This window comes from Hippopotamus amphibius, chromosome 4 (assembly GCF_030028045.1).
Source record: "Hippopotamus amphibius kiboko isolate mHipAmp2 chromosome 4, mHipAmp2.hap2, whole genome shotgun sequence".
Taxonomy (NCBI): Eukaryota; Metazoa; Chordata; class Mammalia; order Artiodactyla; family Hippopotamidae; genus Hippopotamus; species Hippopotamus amphibius.
In genome coordinates, this window is record NC_080189.1 from 24,304,641 (window position 1) to 24,322,053 (window position 17,413).

Below are 17,413 nucleotides of genomic sequence, written 5' to 3' on the forward strand. Positions count from 1 at the left end.
CAGTCAGCAAGCTCCTTCCACTGCTAAGAGGAAAATACCCTCCCTGCCTTTCAACCCTCCCTTACTCTGAATGTGAGCTACCCCAGAGAGGTTTTTTTTTTTTTAATATTATTTATTTATTTGGCTGTGCCGGGTCTTAGTTGAGGCATGTAGGATCTAGTTCCCTGACCAGGGATTGAATCCAGGCCCCCTGCATTGGAAGTGCAGAGTCTTAGCCACTGGACCACCAGGGAGGTCTCCCCAAAGAGTTTTAAGGGCCATTGTCAATTTAAAACGCAGCCTTCCTGAGCTTTGTACCAGGTGGGCCCCACAGGCCCTGGTTTATCTGCAGTAGCCTTTGGTGTTCCTGGAAGGAGTTGCGGGCCTGTAGGTGCCTGCTCTGTGCTCTGCTACTGCTGGCTGGTTACTTCTGCAGGGCTTATTTCCCTGAAGAAGGGAAACTGAAGAACAGTAGAAACAAGTAGTTTCTTACCCAGAGGCTGGCTTGGTGAGGGTACCAGCTGAGAGGAATAGAACTCCGAGGAGCATCTCTGCCGGATCAACAAGCCCTGCTCCCTCATCCCTGAGCCAGAGGAAGAAGAAGCCCAGCGCTTAGGGTGGCTAGATCAGAGGCAAAGAACCAAGCAGGCTGACCACTACTGAAGTCTATTTCAGGGAGAAATCATATTCTAGTTTGGACAAAATTCCAGAATCTATTAATCATCAAGGTACATTCACCATCAAGGTCAAATACAATCAGCTTAGAAAAGCAATTTGCAAAGTACATATGCAAAGTACAAGCATGGAGGTTTATTTTTGTATTTCCTTATCAAGTCAGGGAGAAGGCTAAAAGGTCAGGAGGCTTTCCTTCTCTGATTCCATCAGCCTCCTCTCCTGGTTGTTTCTATTACGCCCCTGCTCTTTCAGCTCCCTCGTGGCTAAAGCAACTTCTGCACTCAAGTTCCTTGTTTTCTTTTGTTTACCATTGGGAAAAATGTCCTCTATGGTAACATTCTCTAAGGAGGGGTCAGAGACCGCGTCCTGTGGTTTACATTTCCCTGGAAACAACACACAGTACAAAAGTGATGGTGGTTAATACACTGATAGGATGCTTTTCACAGTTAAAGCAACAGTAAAGCTTATTGGCTTAGATATATAGTTTGGATATATTTGGCCATTGAGACATTCAAAAATTCCCTTCAGTATGGAAGATGAATTTTTTTCACACAAGCCTGTTGAGCCCATTTCTGTGGTGTGTAGAGGGTGGCTTTTCAGCACCCAGTCTAGATAGCTAATTGTAAGGAAGCAAGCTTTTAGCTCTAAACAAAATGCTAAGCAATGATAAAATGGTGCTTTAAGTTCCTATTCCTTCCTACGTGCCCCCATCAAACCTCAAAAACTAGCACACTGAATTTTTAAAAAACCTTTGACACTGGCACAACAGTGTAAAGCGATTATATTCCAATAAAGAGATTTAAAAATAAAAAATTTTAAAAAATTAAAAACTTTAGACATATTTAGTTGTCTATCCCAATACCCATTCTCTCCATTCCTTTAGTAACAGAATGTCTGATTTTTAGTTGGACACACGTTTCTGGAATAAAGATTACATTTCCTGGCCTCCCTTTCCCCTACAGATAGGTAGGCCCATGGGGGGATGGGGGGGATGTAAGCTCAAGTGTTGAGTAAAATTTCTATGAGGAATCAGTATGGGAAGGGGACATGCTCTTTTTCACTGCTTGTTTTTCCTGTCTGACTGGAATACAGACTTGATGGCTGGAGCTTGAGCAGCCCTTTTGGGCCATGAAGTGGCATGTTGAGGATGGTAGCATAGCAAGATAAAAGGGCTCCATTTCCTTGAGAATCATAAAATTATCATACTAGTCCTGAAATAAAAGTTTTCTCTGATTTTAAGCCAGACTTAAAACTAGCTGATAGAACTATATAAAACACCTATCTAACTCTTCTGGAGCAATTTTACAGGAAATTATGGTACTATTTACCAATAATTCTTAGCAATGAAGAAAATAGGGTTAATTTTCAATTAAGATGGACCTTAAGAATAACAAACATAATTTCTGGAAAAAGTTGTATAAATGCATATTCCAGTAATATGAGTAACTTACTGGTTTTATTTTTCTGTGTATACAGTGATATTGCTGCTGTCACAATTGTTGACTTTTGCACAACAATGTGAATGTATGTACTGCCAGTGAACTGTAAACCTAAAAATGGTTAAAACAGTAAATTTTACATTATGTGTCTTTTACCATAATAAATTGGTAAGAGCATAGTAAATGCTCCACAATAAATTCCTGGAGCATAAAAAAATGAAAATTTAAAATTTTAAAATCCTACAAAAGTATGATACAAAATTGCTAGAGGCCCTCCTAGGGCCTTGGAAGGGCCAATGTGACTGAGGGACACTGAAGCTTAAGCTTTATTGCCTTCGTGGTAAATATGTCCCATTTAAATGTGTCACTATTTTTTAAAAAAATGTATTACATAGGAGTACATGAGCTTGTAGAATAACAGAAAATACAGATGCTTAAAAACAAATAGCATGTTCCTACCTCCCAGAAAACATCACTGTAACAGCAACATGTGTATGTACTAAAATGAACTCATACTGTAAAAATTCTTGTATAACCTTCTCATAACCTGTTTTAATTTAGTCAGCACTCTCTACCTTTGTGTTTTGGCATTTTATCTCATCTCATTTAATTTCCAGGCCATATTTAAATTTATTCAATTAATTCCAATTATTCTTATAGCTGGTTTATCCAAATCAGTATCCAATCCAGGACCACAATGCCCCTTAAATTTATTTTAATCTAGTCCAGTCCCTTCTTTAGAACACTTACTATTGGAAGCAATTGAGTCAGTTGTCCTACAGAATGTCCACCTCTTGGATTTCTTTGGTTATTTCTTTGTGTTTAGCTTGCTTCTCTAGCTACTATATTAATGGCAGGTGGATTCAGGTAATAGTCACTATTTCTTAGTAAAAATCTACCATGGGATCTATGTAAGATACTACTATTCTCTCCCATAGAATGTCAGTAGAAAAATACACATAAGGAATACATATCAGAAGAAAAATGATTCCAGAAAATAGAATAAATTCTTTGAAAAGTATCTTCTCTGTACTCCAAGGAAATTGAATATAATATGGGACAAAAATTATGAGATACCAAAATTAGATGAAAAGAACACTTGAAAGGGTAAGGAAAGAAACAGGAGAAAAACCCAGTAAATGTCTGAAAGTCACATTAGAAGCCACGAGAAGCAGAGCTGATATGACAAAAAATTGAGTCAATGCCATGGACAACAGATTTGAGAATATCACACAGACCATGATAAAGAAGGGTGAAGAGATGAAATGATTAGCAAGAAAGTGACAGCTATGTAAGATGTTTATATTGACCCAACATACAACTGGCGTCCTAATGAGGAGGGAACAAATGGAACTGAAAAAATAGTCAAAAGCATAAAAGAAAAGCCATTTCCGAAACAAAAAGTCTCAATTTGGCAAACAAACAGGATTTCCTATATTCCAGGTAAACTGAGTAAAGAAACCACTGAGACCAGAATAGCTCTTGTTCCTAAATCTTAGGGATAACAAAAGCCTCCTACTACAAACATCCAGATAGAAAAAGCAGACAGTCTACCAAAAGGAATAAAATGAGACTGACCTCAGACTTCTTTTCAGTAATTTCAGATGGCATAAGATAATGGAACAATGTAGAAAGAATGTTGAGGAGGAAAGGATGTGACCCAACAATTCCATAAATGGCTAGAAGTTAATTCAAGTGTCAAGGTAGCAAAAATAATCTTAAAACTCTAAGCTCATGGAATATATAAAGCCATAAGCTGATTCTTTGAAAAAGAAAAATTAGACGAACCACTAGCTAACAGTTTAGGTTCAAAAAGGAAGACTTAAAACATAAATTTGAAATAAGAAAACACAAATAAGTACAAGCAACAAGGAAGTACAGACTCCTGGGTAAAGGCAGTAACACAAAGCTGTATTACTTAGAGTATAATCTAGGTAGGCAAAAGCCCCCAAAATACAGTGAGTTAAACAAAACAGAATTTTGGTTCTCTCTTACACAGCAGTCCAAAGGTAAGCAGTCTATAGCTGGCGAGAGTATGTCTGCCATTCTCAACAGATGACTTCCATATCTGGGTTCCAGGGTGGCTGCTCCAGCTCCTGCCATCATCTTTGCATCCTGGCCAGTGAGAAGGGGAAAAGAGGGCATGACCTGGAAATGGCATAATCACTTTTGCTCACATCTCATTGGTTGGAATTCAGTCACATGGCCACACCCAGATACAAGGGAAGCTGGGAAATGTAGCTTTTAGTTGGGTGGCCATGAGCCCACATAGAACTGGAGAGTTCTATTTTTTATTATTTAAGGATGAAGGATATCAGTGGATTTATCAGCAATCTCCACAAAGAAGCCATGTCACATCCACAGTAAATACATAATTTCTTTTAATAGCAAAATTTTAACTAGTGACACGCTAACCGGGAAAGAGGTTAAGTGGTGGCCAAAGGATAGGGAAAAAAAAAAAACCTGGGTATGGCCTGATAATAAAGAAAGCAACTTAATATAACTGTGTGTGTTCTCACAGATTACCCACCACCCCTAATAGGAGAGAAGCAGCCTGAGGGAAAAGTAATCAGCTCAGGGAAAACAACAGTAAAAAAACTTTTCAAGACTAGAAGCCCTTATTGATCACAGCACCGTCTCTGCAGAGGCAGAAAAGCTCAGCTGGGCTCACCGTTTTTCAGATCTCCAGGCTGAATTGACAAAGATTATTTCATGAGAACAAGATGCATCTCCAACTAGAGAAAAGGACATTTAAAAGGCCATCAGAGATAGGATCAAGATGGTGGAGTAAGAGGACGTGTGCTCACTCCCTCTTGCAAGAGCACCGGAATTACAACTAACTGCTGAACAATCATTGACAGAAAGACACTGGAACTCACCAAAAAAGAAACCCCACATCCAGAGACAAAGGAGAAGCCGCAATGAGACAGTAGGTGGGGCACAGTAGCGTTAAAATCAAATCCCATAAATGCTGAGTGGGTGAACAGTTATACCACAGAAGTCTACCCACTAAAGTGAGGGTTCTGAGTCCCACGTCAGGCTTCCCAACCTGGGAGTCCAGCAACGGGAGGAGGAATCCCCAGAGAATCATACTTTAAAAGCCAGCGGGATTTGATTGCAGGACCTCCACAGGACTAGGGGAAACAGAGACTCCACTCTTGGAAGGCACACAAAAAAGTGTGCTCACCAGGACCCAGGGGGAAGGAGCAGTGACCCCATAGGAGACTGAATCAGCCCTACCTGCTGGTGTTGGAAGGTTGCCTGTGGAGGTGGGGGGCAGCTGTGGCTCACCAAGGAGATGGGGGCACTGGTGGCAGGGGTTCTGGGAATTGCTTATTGGCCTGAGCCCTCCCAGAGTCTGCCATTAGCCCCACCAAAGAGCCTGTGGGCTCCAGTGCTAGGTAGCCTCAGGACAAACAGCCAGCAAGGTGGGAACACAGCCCCACCCATTGGCAGACAAGCAGATTAAAGTCTTACTGAGCTCCGCCCACCCAGCCCTACCCACCATCAGTCCCTCCCATCAGGAAGCACCCACGAGCCTCCTAGATAGCTTCCTCCACAAGAGGGCAGACAGCAGTATCAAGCAGTATCAGCAGTATTTCATCTTGTGGAACTGAAAACCACAGTCACAGAAAGATAGAGAAAATGAAAACACAGAGCGCTTTGTTCCAGATGAAGGGACAGGATAAAACCCCAGAAAAACAACTAAATGAAGAGGAGATAGGTACCCTTCTAGAAAAAGAATTAAGAATAATGGTGGTGAAGATGATCCAGGACTTTGAAAAAAGACTGGATGCAAAGATCAAAAAGTTTACCAAAGACCTAGAAGAATTAAAGAGCAAACAAACAGAGATAAGTAACACAATAACTGAAATGAAAAATACACTAGAAGGAACCAATAGCAGATTAACTGAGGCAGAAGGGCGAATAAGTGACCTGGAAGACAGAATGGTGATAATCACGAATGTGGAAAAGAATAAAGAAAAAAGAATGAAAAGAACTGAAGACAGCCTAAGAGACCTCTGGGACAATGTTAAATGCATCAACATTCACATTATAGGGGTCCCAGAAGGAGAAGAGAGAGAGAAAGGACCTGAGAAAATATTGGAAGAGATTATAGTTGAAAACTTCCCTAACATGGGAAAGGAAATAGCTACCCAAGTCCAGGAGGCACAGAGAGTCCCAGGCAGGATAAATCCAAGGAGAAACACGCCAAGACATACAGTAGTCAAACTGACAAAAATGAAAGACAGAGAAAAGTTACTGAAAGCAACAAGGGAAAAACGACAAATAACATACAAGGGAACTCCCATAAAGTTAACAGCTGATTTCTCAGCAGAAACTCTGCAAGCCAGAAGGGAGTGGCATGATATATTTCAAGTGATGAAAGGGAAGAACCTACAACCAAGAACACTCTACCCAGCAAGGATCTCATTCAGATTCGATGGAGAAATCAAAAGCTTTACAGACAAGCAACAGCTAAGAGAATTCAGCACCACCAAACCAGCCCTACAACAAATGCTAAAGGAACTTCTCTAGGTGGGAAACATAAGAGAAGAAAAGGACCTACAAAAACAAAAACAGAACAATTAAGAAAATGATAATAGGAACATACATATCGATAATTACCTTGAATGTAAATGGACTAAATGCACCCACCAAAAGACACAGACTGGCTGAATGGATACAAAAACAAGACCCATATATATGCTGTCTACAAGAGACGCACTTCAGACCTAGGGCCACATACAGACTGAAAGTGAGGGGATGGAAAAAGATATTCCATGCAAATGGAAATCAAAAGAAAGCTGGAATAGCAATAGTCACATCAGATAAAATAGACTTTAAAATAAAAAATGTTACAAGAGACAAGAAAGGACATTACATAAAGATCAAGGGATCCATCCAAGAAGAGGAGATAACAATTATATATATATATATGCACCCAACATAGGAGCACCTCAATGCATAAGGCAAATGCTACTAACAACTATGAAAGAGGAAATGCAAGGCAGAAATAGAGACACAGATGTAGAGAACAAACATATGGACACCAAGCGTGGAAAACAGGGAGGGTTGGGGGGAATGAACTGGGAGATTGGGATACCAAATTGTACACTCTAAATATATGCTGTTTATTGTCTGTTAACCGTATCTCAATAAAGTTCTTAAAAATAAAAATAAATAAATAAAAGGCCATCAGGAGAGAGAGCATAGCCCAGGATCTCACCTGGACAGACAGTCCAGAAGAGATTGGAGATGAGAAGTGAGTTGGAGTGAGGACAGACAGGCAGGGTGTAGCTGAGGGTCTGGGTAGGGGCGGAAGAGAGCCTAGGAGGGTGCACTAGCACTCCTGGGATTGTACCAGGGCACAAGTGATGCTGTCAGAGACTTGCTTCCCTGAGAGCTAAGGAGAAGGTGTGGAACCAGCAGAGCAAAGGAGCCGACCCAGGGTGAGGTGAGAGCAGGAGAAAGTGGAGATAGCAAAGTAGGATAAAAGTTGTTGTCTGTTCAAGTATCATAAAGTTAACCAGGAAATATCCACGAGAAGCTTGATACTACCATGTGATGGTCCTCAGCCTTGTCAGACCCAAGTCCCCTTTTCATGACAAATATTTTGTAACACCTCTTTTGCTGTTCTGAAATAAAATTCAGTGATTATACTGTATATCAATATATACACACATATAGTTTTAAAAAATCGATATGTTAGCCCAACTGTCATATAAAAGGAAAAAACTATAATAAAAAATATATTCCCATATGTAAATTCTTTCGTATGACTCTTAGAAGTTGTAATGAATCTAACCAGAGATGTGTACTCAGAATGCAGTAGTTACAAAAAAAATACCCTTGAAGGTGTATTGAACTGGCTACTGAAAAAAAGTAAAACTCCACTATACATTGACAAGTGAGGTCCCAAATAGTCAGTTGGGTGGTGCGGCATCATTCTGAAGTTAGTAAAATGCCTGGGGTTAGCCTACTCAGCCAAGGGGCTGAGAGGTGCAGATCGGTCCGCTGGGGTCCCGGCTGTGGCGTGGCGCCACCTGGTGGCAGTCGTTCACTCTGCTTACAAAGGCATGAATCCGGGTCTGGCGGGTGGACTTGCCCTCTGGTTTAGGAGCTAGGCTGGGCTGAGCCTGCAACCAAAGATCTCAGTGATGACGGCTGACAGAAATGGGCCCAAAAGGGACTGACACTGTGAGAAGAGGCCCAGAGGCCACTGGCCCTACTGCCCTTCGGACTTTGAGACTCACAAGCTGCCCAAAGCTCATGCCAAGCTGTCTCATCTGTAAGGTGTAGTTCAAAAATAACAGCTATCTCACACAATTGGGAAAATGATGTTAGGTTGTGGAAGTGGAGACACTTTGAAAAATGCAGAGTATTTACAAATGGAACGTCTTCAGTGGGCATGTGTGACAATCCCACCCATACCGCTAGGGATGGTTGCCACATTTTTCTTGCATCTAGAGATGGCCCTTGAATGGTGGTGAGGGGAGGGATGGATGTGACAGAAATTCCTTTCCTTCTTTGTGCAAAGCAGTATGCTTGACTGGAGACTTTACGGGGCTATGAGACCAACTTCGAATAAACTATGACTACTTCTTTGTTTGTCATGGACATATGGTGTGTTTCTGGTTACTGTTGCAACTGTTAACACTCAAAAACAATGTTCTGTTTGGGGGCATAATAAAAAAAATGTATCTCTCCAATGGGGAAATGAACGGATTCATCCTAAGTCAGGCAGGAATCAGAGACCGATTTGAAAACCCTCTCGGTGTATTTCTAGATTGTTGTATTTCTGGTTGTTTCCATTCAAGTTATAGCTCCTTTAAGTGGCCTTAGCCTTAATAATTCTAGATTTTCATTTTAATGCTCATTTTATGAAGCTTTACACTTCTCAGTGGTTATTTTTCTCTTTTGAAACCATAGTCTTGGATTGCTTAAGATTGACCCCCTGTGGGCTTTTTTGTTGTTGTTGTTGTTAAAGCAAGATAAGGAAGACTGTATTTGGGACAGGAGGGGTGGGGGACTAGCACAGCAGGTTTAGGGACCGCCATGATGGAATTTTGCAGCTGGGGAGAGAGATTGAACTCAACTCTGAATGCAGCATGGATAGGTGGCAATTTATAGCCAAGGAGCAGGGTGAGGAGCAGTGGGTGGAAAATTACTAAGAGGAAACATCAGGGGTAAGGAGGAGTCTGGCGAAACTGACCTGACAGGATTCTTGCTGAAGATGAGACCTTTTGTTTTCTAAATCAATGGCCTGTGGTTCTGAGAGTTCATTAGTGGATCCCTTGGTGGCTCCAGGATGCAGATCAGGACTGTTCATTTCTACATATTCACTGCCCCCAGATTCTCTGCTTCCCCTACCTGCTGTCTCACCAACACCACTAGAGTCTTAATGGACCCGCTGTTGATTATTTTTCTTGAGACTTACAAGAGCATTTGTGAAGCTTTCATCTTATTTGCATCACACATTTTAAGTGGGTCCATCTTGGTATTATTCCTTGAGGACATTTTCTCTTTTCTCTGAATTCCATTCCAGAAACTTTAAGATGCATTCTTACATTGTTTGGGGGGTTGTTTTTGCAAATGTCATGTCCTGGTGGACACCAAATGACTGGATAACAATGTTTTGTTTCTTTTCCCTTTTAAATGATGTGTTTATTGGCCATTAAAAGCTTTACCAATCCCTTATGTTGTGTTATTTTCATCTAAGAAATAGTCTCTGGGAAGTCAATTTCACTAAGTTCATTTATGCAAAGGCTGTAGTTTCTTCCCCCGTTTGGGGCGGGGAGGGAACAACATGGGGCAGCCGGAGCTGGCTGTGGCGGAAATGGATTTACTTAACAACCTTTAACTGGGTATCTAGTAGGAACCAGGCACTGGAGGAAACACAAACGAATAACACACCTGTGGTTGCCATGTTTACACAACATCCACTTTTCTGGGGATAGCAACACATCAATTAGACTTCATGGTTGTAGGCACAGGAAGTGACAAGCTGACCTAAGCCAAAGAAAATTCTTTGGAAGACTATTAGGAGGTCTTGACAACAGCTGAAAGTTAAGGGAACCAGACTTGGGGGATTTGGGGTTCTTGGCAGGAATCAAAAGAGGAGCAATAAGCTAGATGGATGCCTGGCCCCTGTCACACAGCCCGCAGTTCCTGGTCAGGATGCTGCCCCCACTGCCACCCCTTCGTTTGCAGGGATGAGTGGCATCCCTGATCAAGATATAAAGTTTAGGAGGGAGTGTCCAGTTAGCTAAGTCCATAATGGACCTGAAGGCTCAAGGGAGGGGATGGTCACTGGAACCAGAAAAAGAGAGTTGACGGGAAGAGACTCCACGAGAGGAGCAGTTCCCTTCTGTTAAGGGACACACAGCCAGCCTTATGCTGCTACAAGGGAGGGACTAATTGTCTTGACCCCATTCTCACCTCTCCCTCTGATCTCCTACCTGGACTTCCCCCTGGCCAAACCTGCCTGGAGACCACAGGCAACAGGACCTTTGATGTAGTCTATACAGATCAGCTTGGAGAACAGGCAGGAACCATATGCGTTCTGGGGGCACGGAGAGGGTGGAGAAGGGAGAGAGTGGGTTTGGAGAGAAAAAGGAAAGTAACTGGCACAGGTAGGCACAGGGCCCAAGCTAGGATCCTGAGACAATGAATGTTAAACGGAAAATCACAAGGACAGAGACTATGGTGGAGCCTTATCAAAGCCTCCAGGGTCACAAATAAAATGTATATTAAATCCAAGTCCTTGGGACTTCCTTGGTGGTGCAGTGGTTAAGAATTGGCCTGCCAATGCAGGGGACATGGGTTTGATCCCTAGTCCAGGAAGATCCCACATGATGCAGAGCAACTAAGCCTGTGTGCCACACTACTGAGCTTGCCTGCCACAACTACTGAGCCCATGCACCACAACTACTGAAGCCTGCTTGCCTAGAGCCCATGCTCTGCAACAAGAGAAACCACTGCAATGAGAAGCCCGTGCACCGCAATGAAGAGTAGCCCCTGCTCGCCACAACGAGAGAAAGACTGAGCAGAGCAACAAAGACCCAACGCAGCCAAAAATAAATAAATACATTTATTAAATAAGTAAATCCAAGTCCTACATCCTTGGTGCTGCTCTGGGTCTGCCTTTTAACTAAGCCTGTTTCTCCAATTGTCTCTGATTCTGTGAGCCATCCTCAAATAGCCTGGGGGAGGAGGGAGGTACAAAACCCAAGCTCTTTCCACCTGCTTGCAGCTGAAGAACTCTGATACAGAAATTGGTACTAGAGAGTGGATTGCAGCTTATAGGTCCCGAGGGAGTTGATTATCCTAACAAAATGCAATAGAATGCAGCAAGATTCCAGCAATGTTCTGGGATGGGAATTTAACTGTCAGTGGCCCACAGCTAATTAAATTGTAAGGTGTTGATGATGAGGACTTTTGCCAGCTGAGGGTATCTGGGGAACAAGGTGGCTGCTGCTTTAGGACAATATAAAGGGTGTGAAGAATTCCAGGACACTGGGGTACAATGGGTGCTTCTGATGACACTGAGTAACTCAAAGAAAGAGAACAAAACGTTCAAAGAACTCAGAATCTAGTTCTTTGGGTTGTCGAATTTTGAAGCCTGCCGACGTCACAGCTTCAATCCAGCCTTTTATGTAAAAGAGATCACATGAAACAGAGTGAAACTCTAACAACTGGAACAAGGATAGCTGATAAGACTTGGAAGACCCAAACCCTCAAATGCTTCTGGAAATTTCCCACTGCCTATCCCTTGTGAGAGGAAGCCTTTCCCTTCTTGCAGGAGGATGCTGAAAATTCCCCTCAACGTTAGGATACCTGTAACCAGAATTCAATTCACGATGCCCAGTGGGTGTTGGGTAGATAATGGTGGGAATCAATGCATGGAAGAGAAAGTATTTACCCAGGAAAAGATATTGTAGAAATTTGACAGTTTGTATCTGTAAAGTCTGGGAGTATCTGTTAGAATAAATTTTAAGGCACTCCATCAAGGAGGGAGAACATAATTTTAGATTGGGCTGATTTTATAGATATGGGTGCTCTTACCAGGGATTATGTAATGATTGTGCTATTTCTCACAGCTCTGTATATTTCTAATAGTTTGCATGTTGGCTAAAGTGAGCTTGGATTCAACCTGGCTCACATTAGAGAACAATGAGAGGCCAGAAATTCCTTGATATGATGTAGAAAAGGGAATTTCAAAGGCTTTGGGAGACAAGAATGCTGACTCATCTATCATGTACTTCCTCTGTCCTTGCCCAACTCTGTTCTTTGAGAAGACCCTGAATACTTGCACATCTCCAAGGTTTTGAGAAAGCACTAGAATGTTTAATAGGCTCTCTGTAAGCCAGTAAGTGGGCTCCAGTGGAGATCTCGGTGGAGAGAAGAGGATTCTGGGGAGCACTCAAGGAGCAGAAGCGTAGTCAGGGTTGGTAAGCAGAGCTGAGAATGGTTTGACCTTTTGAGATCTGGGTCTGTACTTAATTAATTAAGGGTGCCTTGGGGACATCTTTCATGCCTTCTGGCTGCCGGTACTTCTATTTGGGGATTTATACACTGTGAGTTTCACTTCCCCCAGGAGGAAGTCAGACCTTACTTTCTTAGCCTCTGTTTCAGCTCAGGTACATCCTGTAACCTGGGTTCTGCCAAGCAGACTCACTTGCTTGGGAGTGAGAACAGAAGGAAGCTAGCACTGCACAGAGTCTTATTTTCCGGGCCAGGTGGCAGTAGAAGTGTCTGATTTTAGAAGACAGTGATGGCAGACTCCTGGCCCAGGGTCAGGGGTGGGAGTCTGGTGGTAGTATCTGTGCAATAGTGGGGAGTGGGGTCTTTGTTGGAGCAGTCCTGCTGTGGTTGGGCCATCATTCCTTGTCCTGGCTGTGTAAGCCTTCAAGCCATTTCTCTCTTGCCTTTCTGGAGAATGTGTCAACAACTGGATAGCCTGTCAAATGTCCATTTTATGCCTGAACTAGTGAGAGTTGGTTGTTGACAATTAAAAAATCAGGACTGATGTAGGATCTCTAGGAATAAAATTGATGGGCAGTGACTAAGGTCACTCTTATCATCAAAAGAATGATGATAGGAATATGACCAGAGAATCACGGCTGCTCACCACTTTTCAATCCTCAGTCAACACTCAGACCCAGAGCTCCTCAAATGAAGGGAAGGCTGGGACCCTTAACCAAGGACCCCATTGTAAACACCAGAGAGCACCTACTATGCATCTTCCTCCTGGGCATCCCCAAAGAAACTTTAAGCCACTGACAAGGATAATGTGCCCTCGTAAAAGGGAAATACACAAACTTTCAGGGACCGTGGGTTATTTGCTCTGAGTTAACATTAATGGGGGGACCCAAAATGCTACTGTGTCGTCTTCCAGTCAAAACGGAACCCCTCAGATTCAATGTTGAATTAAAAAAACTGTTTAAGAGGAAATATAAAATACAGCCTCATCTTTCTAAACATTTTATCCCTATCCCAAACATGCGCTTGTGTAAAACAACCTACAAACTACTCCAAGACAGGTAGGTGGTCGGTAGGTAAGTAGGTAGATAGAGATACAGATATAATATATGGATGGATATAGAGATACATAATGATATGTATAGATGTATTTAGCTATCTGCTGTCCATTGCTGCGTAACAGATCAATCCCCAAACTTTGTATGTTTATCCCCAAAACACACATTTATTTATTATGTCGCAGCTTCTGTGAGACAGGAATCTAGGCGTGCCTTAGTTGGGTCCTCTGCTTCCGGATCTCTCCTGAGGCTGTAATCAAGCTGTTGGGCAGGATCACAATCACAGTTCAACTGGAGCAAGATCCACTTTCAGGCTCACGCAGTGGTGTTGACGGGATTCAATTTCTTACCATCTGTTGGCCTGAGGGCCTCAGTTCCTTCCTGGCTGTTAGTTGGAGGCCGCCCTTGGTTCCTTGCCAGGTGGCCTTTCCCCATTGGAGAAAGCATATGAGAACAGCCAGGGAGAGGATGCCAGCAAGATGGAAGTGCAGACGTTTATAATCTAACCTTGAAAGTGACTTGCTATTCATTAGGAGAAAGTCATTAAATCCAGCCTACATTCAAGGGGAGGGAGGACTAGAGGCACTGCATAAGAGCAGGACTACCAGGGGATACTGGGAGCCTTCTAGAAGGAGATATGTATATCCAAATACAGTTTTTGTTATCTTTGGTTAAATCTATAGTCTATCTAAATATACATAGTATTATGAATAATCACAGACAAAGCATACACTTCAATTATATTTCTTTTTAGCACAATTGTTTTCCTCTGGGAGTTAATAATTATATCATTGTTTTGTTTGCTTTTTTCTATATACTATTCCTAATATACCCCTAACCTCTGCCATATGTGTAAATCTCCTCTCAAGAGATTTCAAGCACATCCGATATCCCGCCAGTCTGATCTCTATGGAGATATGTTTAACAGAGTCCTCTCTCTTGCTCCAATGAGAACTGACTGCTCCACTGTCATCCCAGGCTCTCCCTTCATCAACATTCTGGTTTTCCTCCACTTCTCTCCTACACTGAAACTATCCCTTTCCTGAGTCCATGTTTTCCTCCTTCTGAGGAATTTTAGTGGAGTGCATCTTCCAAAAGTTCCCTAAGAAAGAGTTGTATGAAAAAATTTCACAGGTTGCATGTCCAACATTTGGAGATTTTAACACCTAAGGATGGAAATGATTCTACCAGAGGCACAGAAATCATTCCACTGATTGAAAACTGAGCCCGATGTGGCTATTTTGGGCTCCTCTTGCCATTCGGGGAACATGGGGATTTTGTATAGAAGGGGGTTCTGGGGCTGTCTGAGAACACTGACTCACGATCAAAGGCAAAAAGTGTTGTTTCTACAAGATGGGGGCAGGAAGGAGTAGGAATGGAACCCAGATGATTCCTGAAATGCCTCTTTACAGCACCTGCTCAGTTAACAGAAGAGCATGTGACCCTACACAGCAAGACCAGCAAGGGCTTAGGTTTTTCAGGAATTAAGTTTTATGGTCTCCCTACCAAGAATCCCATCCAGCTGAGGTGCTCATTAAAGCAGGAGGTATATGAATGGGTAGCAAAGAAGGAAGGTCATAAATACTAGCTACTGCCTGGTCTCCAAGATGCAGAAATGAGAACTTCCACCTATATTTCTTTCCTTGCAGTGAAATACATTATTTAAGTTATTCTCTCTCTCATTATTGTATATAGGGTATACAATACACAATAATGAGAGATATATTGGTGGCATTTCAGTTTACCATCTGATATAGAATTTTTGGAATATAAATGCAAGATAGAAACAAACCAGGGGAAGGATAGACATTGTCCAGTGACCCCAGATTTGGAAATGAACGCAGTAATTGAAGAGGCTTTGTGTTTTCTCCTCAAAGAAAACCTCACCCCACCCCAAACACAGACCTTTTGTTAGCTGAAGATTATTTTTAATAGTGAAAAAAATTACAGAATAAGAGTGTATATGGGGGGTTTGGACAGTGTCAGAGAAGAACACGGGTCTCACAGAGGACGGCAAGAAGAAACAAAGAAATGACGGCAAAGAAAACGACTAAGGAAGCAATCAGATTGACTTACCCAAATCCCAAAGGTGCCCAAAGTAGACAGCAAGAGTCGATGGATTGAAGCAAGACAGTTTGTTATAAGAGCACAGCAAAGAGCAGGAGCATCGGCATGGCCGTCCCGGCCCTCAGTCGCCACAGGGCAAAACAGTGGGCCCAGGGGAGGGCTATGCCTGCAGTGGATTGATGGATTGCATTGCAGCTGAGGAACCCTGGGCTAGGGGCTTGGCAACAGTAACTAAACAGTAACCAAATCAGTGTCCTTCCCCAAGAGCAAGTCATTGTTAGGTAATCATGTGTTCGTCACCTTGACCTATTTAATTGCCTATGTGACTAGCTACAGAAATGGCTCAAGGTCAGAGGAGAGTTAGGCCTTGAAATCTGGCTTCCTCCGCAAGGATATACAGAGATGCTTGAGGCCATGGCACCGTGCCTCTCCAAACACAGAGCAAAGAGGCAGACTGGTGGACATTTGTTATTATCAGCCACCAGACATCCATTCCCCTAGTTGTTCTTTTGTAACAGCCCTCAATTTCCTTTGAGGAAACCACCCAGCCTGCTGCAGCATTTGATGAGATGTTCAGTTAGACATCCTTACCTGAGCCCCCAGAGCTGTTCTGGTATTAGTGCATTCCAAGACTGGTTCTTCAGCTGTCCCTTTGATTCCGTAAGCCAACTCATATTCTTCCAATAAATTCCTTTTCATTTAAATTAGAGTCAGCTTCTCTTGCTGGCTATCAAAGAACTTTAATATAAAATATCTCTTCTCAAAGGGGTCAATAGTCCGCCAAGGAAACACATGTAAACAACTACAGTGGTGTGAGAAATGCTGTAATATAGGCACACACGGGGCACAATGGTAGCATAGAAGAACTCAATCTCCATCAATAAGGACAAGTATCATGAGAGAAGCAGGTAGGAAATGCAAGGAAAGGTATTTGAATAGAGTGAAGGACATGCAACATCCTTGCACTATCTGAACACACAGTGCAGTATGGAAACCACAAGGAATTTGGTGTGGTGGGAGCATGAGGTTTGAGGGGAGCAATGGCCAGTGGAGAGGCTGGAGAGATAGACCTGGTTATTTCATAAAAAGAGTTTGGTTTTATCAAAGGTGCAGTGATAGTCAGATTTATGTTTCAGAAGGATGGCTTTTTAGAAGTATAGATGGGAAATGGATTGGGAATAAACTGAAGAGTCATTAAGAGTATGGACTTCAGAGTTAGATGGATTGGGTTCAGGTCCTGGTTCTGCTACTTGCTCTCTATATGATCTTAAGCAAGTTCTTGAACCTTTCCGTGGCTCCGGTTCATCATCTGTAAAATGTGATCATAGAGTATCTACATCCCAATGAGTTGTGTCACTTAAGTGATCTTTGTAAAGTCTTAGCATAGTGTTTGGCATATAGTAAGTTTCTAATGAAATTAGCTATTACTGTTACAATGATGACAGAATCTGAGAGACCAGTTGGGGTTAACACAATAATCTAGGTGACAGCTGATGGAGGCTTAAAACAAGGCGTTAGAAGTGAGAATGGAGATCTCCTAAATGTTTGTAAACATACCATATTAACATGGTGATTTACCATGCCTACAGGGATGCTTTTGAGAGTGGAATGGATACACATTAATAATGATACTAGAACAACAGGCATAAATTGGGAAGTGTGGTCACCCTTCACATTAGTCTCTTCTAAGTTCTGCTTCTAGATGTCCCT